Below are 6,023 nucleotides of genomic sequence, written 5' to 3'. Positions count from 1 at the left end.
TTTGCCACGTAAAGTCCATCACAGATTCCAGGGCTTAGGACTGGGATACCTTTCATAGCCCATCATTCAGTCTACCATAGTCCCCTAACCATCAGGGTGTTGGTGGTGGGGAACCCCTTATGAACCTTTCCTTCCACTCCCAACTTGGGTCTCTATATTTAGGATGCCTCACCCCTTTCTCTATTCTCTCTAAGACTCCAAGTCCTTCTTTGACAAAGCTCCAGTTATTGCCTCCTTTAGAGTCTTTCCCTATCCAGTGGACTGTGTTCCAAGTCTAAGTCCTAGAGTTGTGATTAGTTTTAGGCTTCAACCCACTGGAAGGCTGAGGTTCATTACCCTTAGCAGAACAGGTGTTGAGATGGAAGGAACGTGGGCCAGTAGGGGTTTCAGTCCAGTGGGCAATGGTGAAGGCAGCTTTGTCAATTCCAGTTTCCTTTCCATTACATTCACCAAAAGGGACTGCTGACTTACTGGTTTACTCGTTTTACTTACTGTTTACTCGTTGGTCCATTATAGTAAGCACATCCCCAAAGAACAAACTATACTTGGGAGTCAGTGCAGTTTAAACTCAGGTTAAGAAAAGACACAATTGCCTCAGTGAGCCAGGACTGTGTCCTGTTCTTTGTGTCACTCTGTCCCCATTACTGTGAAATAAAGTTTTTTTCTTGCATCCTCTGGCAGGGCCTGCCAGAATCCTAAAAGAAATTGACATTAGTTTTTAATGTCTGTTCACTTTATTAATGTGGGAAGTAGGCTAGACTTAATTAAATTGTTTGGGGTCAGAATTTCCCCTCCACCCTTCTCTTCCCTGCCTAATCCCACTCTGTCATCTTAAAGGAACTTTATGTAAAATTCTGGATTTTAAGCACAATGTTATAGAAATCCAACTGTCCAGATTTTTTAAATGTCTAGAATATTCAATTTTATGTGCGTGAAGGCCAGGTCTGAGGTCTCAAATCTGATCGCAGGAAAAGGTATTTATAGAGCTCAACAGAACAACCACAGAATTAAACATAAATGTTCACGTAGCTCTTCTTGACCCAAGTTTTTACCACTAAACTACAATACAATAAAGGGGCACCTATGGATGAAGTAGGGACTCCAAGGATTGAGGGCAGAACAATGTCGTTTTACATCCTCCTCAGGGGCAGACCCCGGCTGGGCTGCATCACTGTGCTTCGGTCACTGTACATTTTCCGTAATAAATTGTGGAAGCTTTCCTCAAAAAAAAAAAAAAAAAAAAAGAACAACCACAGAATCTCCACAGGCTCTGCAACCACTGTCCACTTTGTAGATGGGCTAAAGAAGTAAAATGATTTCTCACGGTTACATTCCTAGTGAGTATCAGGAAAACACTAGAAATTACACCTCTTATTTTTGACACCATTGCTTATCTGTTTTCCCACCTGCTTTATCTTACACAACCCAATTTCATAGACCCTATATCCTCTCCCTATACATTAATTCACCCCTCTTATCTCCCATCTTCTCCGCCCCTGGAGGGAGACTGAAAAAGACAAGGAAGGAGGATGCGTGGGCAGCCCGTGGAGAGCCTCTATGGGGGCCATTTTGTCAATTCCAGTTTCCTTTTCATTCTCCTCCCTCTTCACCAAGACTTGTCCCCACCTCCAAGTCCTTTGCCTGCCCTCCAGGGCCAGGGTCCTCCCAATATCGCACTCTGCCCTTGACCCAAGAGACACTGGTGTAACCCTCTTCTTCATCCAAGATCCTTCTCCTTCTAACCACACATGAGAAGTCTGGCCAAAAACTGTTTTTGAATGTAGAGGTCAGTGGAAATGAGGGCTAGATCCCTGACTTCTGAGACCATATCTCTAGGGCACCAGAAATATAACACTCAAAAGGGAAATGAGGGCTTCCCTGGTGGCGCAGTGGTTGAGAGTCCGCCTGCCGATGCAGGGGACACGGGTTCGTGCCTCGGTCCGGGAAGATCCCACATGCCGCAGAGTGGCTGGGCCCGTGAGCCATGGCCGCTGAGCCTGCGTGTCCGGAGCCTGTGCTCCGCAACGGGAGAGGCCACAACAGTGAGAGGCCCGCATACCACAATAAAATAAAATTAAATTAAATTAAATTTAAAAATGGGAAATGGAAATAAGACCTTGTGACTGAATCTTCAACGCCTCTCTCCAAGGAAAAAGGGAGTATGCTCTTGGATTTTTCCTCAGATGTGATATTAACCTCTTATGAGGAATTTCTCCCAGGTGGGCTTAAGTTCATAGTCATGAACTTTAGATAACTGACATCAGCTGACTGACATTCTGGCAAGACTAAAACTGAGAACTTCTCCTCTCTGGCTGCCCTTCAATACCACTGATTCACTGCCATGATCTTTGGCCACATGAATGTGAGTCTAGACTAAGTATTGTGTTCATGGAGCAGTTTTGCCTGAGATGAGCTCTCTAGGTTTTGTCTTGTTTTCAATTTCACTAGTGCAGTGCTGCAGCAGCAATAATCTTAGTATGACTTTGGGTTCTTTAAACGTGGGGGAACAACAAAAATGATGCTCATTTCAGTGATAAAAATTGCAGGCAGTAGTGGTTGAAAGAACCTAGACTCCATCAGATATCTGAGCTTAAATCCTTTAGCTGAGCCCAAGTAGAATAAGAACTTGGGGAGGAAGAATTAAGGATGTTAATTCTTTTGCACGTTAAATTATTTGGACCTGAATTGGCAAGAGAATTTAATCTTTGGACTTCAGTTTCTTCTGGGAATTTCACAATGGGAGGGAGTTTCTATGCAAAGTTCAGGCATCTTTATGTTGTTGGAAATTTATGAGTGAAATATGTTGGTGTAGCATTTTAATTGTATTGCCTAACCTCTGGTGAGCTGTAGTGGGCAGTGTAGTTGGGCATCATTTGGGATGTGAAATAGAAGAGGAAGCAAAGTCTCAGCCTTGGATACTGTGTAGATTTGGAGTTAATCTAATTAATATACTGTCTGGGAGCATTTTTATGTTTCCACAGGAGGATACCAAAGGAGCAATAGGTGGTGAGGAAGCAACCCATGAAGGTGGAAACAAGACTGCCTTGATCAACAGCTGGTCTCCTCCCTTTCGGAGGTTAGTCACTGTTTTGGTTGATATAATTCATGATGAATCCCAAAGGATGAGAGAAAAATAACATGGGAAATATTGGGGGGAACTAACTCATCCTCCTTTCTCAATCTACTCTGTTTTCAAATTTTATATGGGAGTCCTTAACTAACACCCCCATCTTTTACCCATCTTCTTTCCTACTCCATCCTTTCTGGTGGTAGGAGACATCCATTGGTCCACATTGATCTATTTAATGGAGCTGATCTATCACACAGTTCCAAGCACTGTGGTGTTAATTTCTATTATGTCCTCTCCATCCTGGATCAGTGTGAGACAGAGATACTGGATGTTGTTTTATTTTGCAAACAATAAAACAAAGATATTGTTTTATTTTGCAAAGTTTTCCCCTTGAGTTGGCTTTCCTAAGGTCTAACTGGGGTATGAATGGGAGGTAGTATAGTAGAGAGTGTCGGTACACCATTTTTCTTGCATAAATAAACCACATATTCCACCGTAGATTTCATAGTAATGTCTAACATTTTGACTTCCTTTTTCCTGACTTCAATTGAGAGGGTTTCTCAATTGGTTTTTAACTCAGGTGTGGGGTAGAGGTGTTATTTTGTTTTTGGATTCTGTTAAACCAGAGGTATCAGTGCAAAAATCACAAAGAGAGTAAAGAGTAGAATTTGTTAGAGACAAGTCAGTGATCTGACTATGCATGAAAGTGGTGGGAAACAAGCCAGGAAATGTACTTTGGGGTCAAACATGGGTACGGCTTTAGACTTATATTTTTTCACAAAAAGAGGAAGCATTGGAGGTGTTTGAGCAGGTTTTTTCACAAAAAGAGGAAGCATTTCCGAGATGAATTTTCCAGAGAATAATCTGCATGCAAATAGACTGAAGACGGATGAAAGAAGATGACCAAGAGGAAGGTAATGGGGCTTCCCTGGTGGTGCAGCGGTCGAGAGTCCGCCTGCCGATGCAGGGGACACGGGTTCGTGCCCCGGTCCGGGAAGATCCCATATGCCGCAGAGCGGCTGGGCCCATGAGCCATGGCCGCTGAGCCTGCGCGTCCAGAGCCTGTGCTCTGCAACGGGAGAGGCCACAACAGTGAGAGGCCCACGTACCACAAAAAAAAAAAAAAAAAAAGAGGAAGGTAACGGCCAAGGAAACAGGGGTGAGAAGGAAGAATAATATCATAGAAGTGTAGCTTGACAGATGATTCTCTATTGAGGGTGAAAGAAGTGTAGTTGCCAAAATAATACAGTTGTTCAGCTTTGGAAGTTTAGAGCAGGGGTTGGCAACCTTTTTCTGTAAAGGACAAGATTCATATTTTAGGCTCCACAGGCCATACAGTCTTCATGGCAATTTTCAACTCAGCCATTGTAGCATGAAACAACCACACACAATACACAAATGAACAAACAAGGCTGTATTCCAGTAAAATTGTATTTACTAAAACATGCAGCCTGCAGGCTGTGCTTTGTTGATCCCTGGCTTAGAAGGTTATGGCACCAGTGCTGGAATTAAGCTATCATCTCTGAGCTGTAAACTCACCCTCCTGGGATGCTGGCGCTGGGACTCTGCAAACCACTTTTCTGTTTTGCCTGCTGCTCTCTGTGAGGTCAGGAGCAGGGAGAAGGGACACACACCTTCCTGTTTTGCTTGCTGTTCCCATCAAGGCCATTACAATGGTTCTTTACCCTGGAAGCTGCAGTGGGTTCTGATTTCCAGTTTCTTCCCACACTCCTAGGACCAGCCTCAGAGATATGAACACCCGCTGCCTGGCACCCCCTCCACAGGGACGTGAGTCTTGGCAACACGAGCATCTTCTTCTGAGCTCCTGAGGCATCAGTGCCAGCCAGGCAGAGACCTCTTCTCAGATCCAAGGTTCTAGGTTCTAATAACCCTAACTTCTTCCCTCTGTTCCAACAGCCCTACTGAGTAGTAGCTGCTTCCTGGAATTACTATCTTTGAGTTACCTCAGAATATTCCCCTTTACTTTGCCTTTTCAATCCTCCAAAGTCTATTTAAATTACTTCCTGTATTAAATTTTCTCTATTGGAATAATTGGTGTGATTTCTGTTTCCCTCACTGAACTCGGATCCACACAGTACTATATTCTGTATAGAATAAGGATATACATGGGGTATAGATAGGAAATACGAGAAGTGTAGTCTTGAAGGAGTATACGTCAAGTCTACTTATAGAAATGATGAGTTTGGAGTACTCACAAATGAATCACTTCTAGATTTCTAGCAAATGGAGATTGAAGAAAAACAGGGATATAGTATTCACATGAAGGTGCTGTTTATATGAGTAGAGATCAACAATTAGGAAAGTATAGCTAGAGTAGAAAAGATAGAAATGGGAACCATCTTCATTTTTGAGAGAAATGACGAAGAGGAAGAAAAGGCAAGACAAAGAAAGAATTGTGTTAGAGGCAGAAGGAAAACTTGCAGAATACAAGAAGTCAAGAGGAAGTTTTAAGAAGAAGGTGGTCAATATGAACAAATACTGTAAATATCAAGGGAGATTACCGATGACTTCCCAAAGAGTAGTTTCCAAAGAATAGCAAAGTTAGAATGGGAAGGGTTGGTAAGAGAAATGAAGCCAATAAGAACTATTTTTTCTCTTTTTTAAGTGAAGCCATTTGATGGTGAAAGGAAGATGGGTGATTATATAGAGATCTACAAGCCCAAATAAATCAAATTTTATTCATTTATAAGGAAAACTTTTGGCAGAAATGTTATCAATGGTGACAGACAATGGGATACGCAGAGGATAAAGGAATAACACACGTAACACATGAGTGGAGAAAAGTGGGTGAGGAGGGATGGGATAGAGAGCCCAACTGATACAAAGGAAGGGTACTTCCTCTTCTGAGATCCAGACAAATTTCATATGGGGAGGAGAGAAGCTGAACTTGTCTTGAAAACAAACTCTCCTAATTCCTTGTTCTTGTGTTAAA

The sequence above is a fragment of the Delphinus delphis genome, chromosome 7 (genome assembly GCF_949987515.2).
Source record: "Delphinus delphis chromosome 7, mDelDel1.2, whole genome shotgun sequence".
In the NCBI taxonomy this organism is placed as follows: domain Eukaryota; kingdom Metazoa; phylum Chordata; class Mammalia; order Artiodactyla; family Delphinidae; genus Delphinus; species Delphinus delphis.
This window is presented reverse-complemented; position numbering follows the sequence as displayed.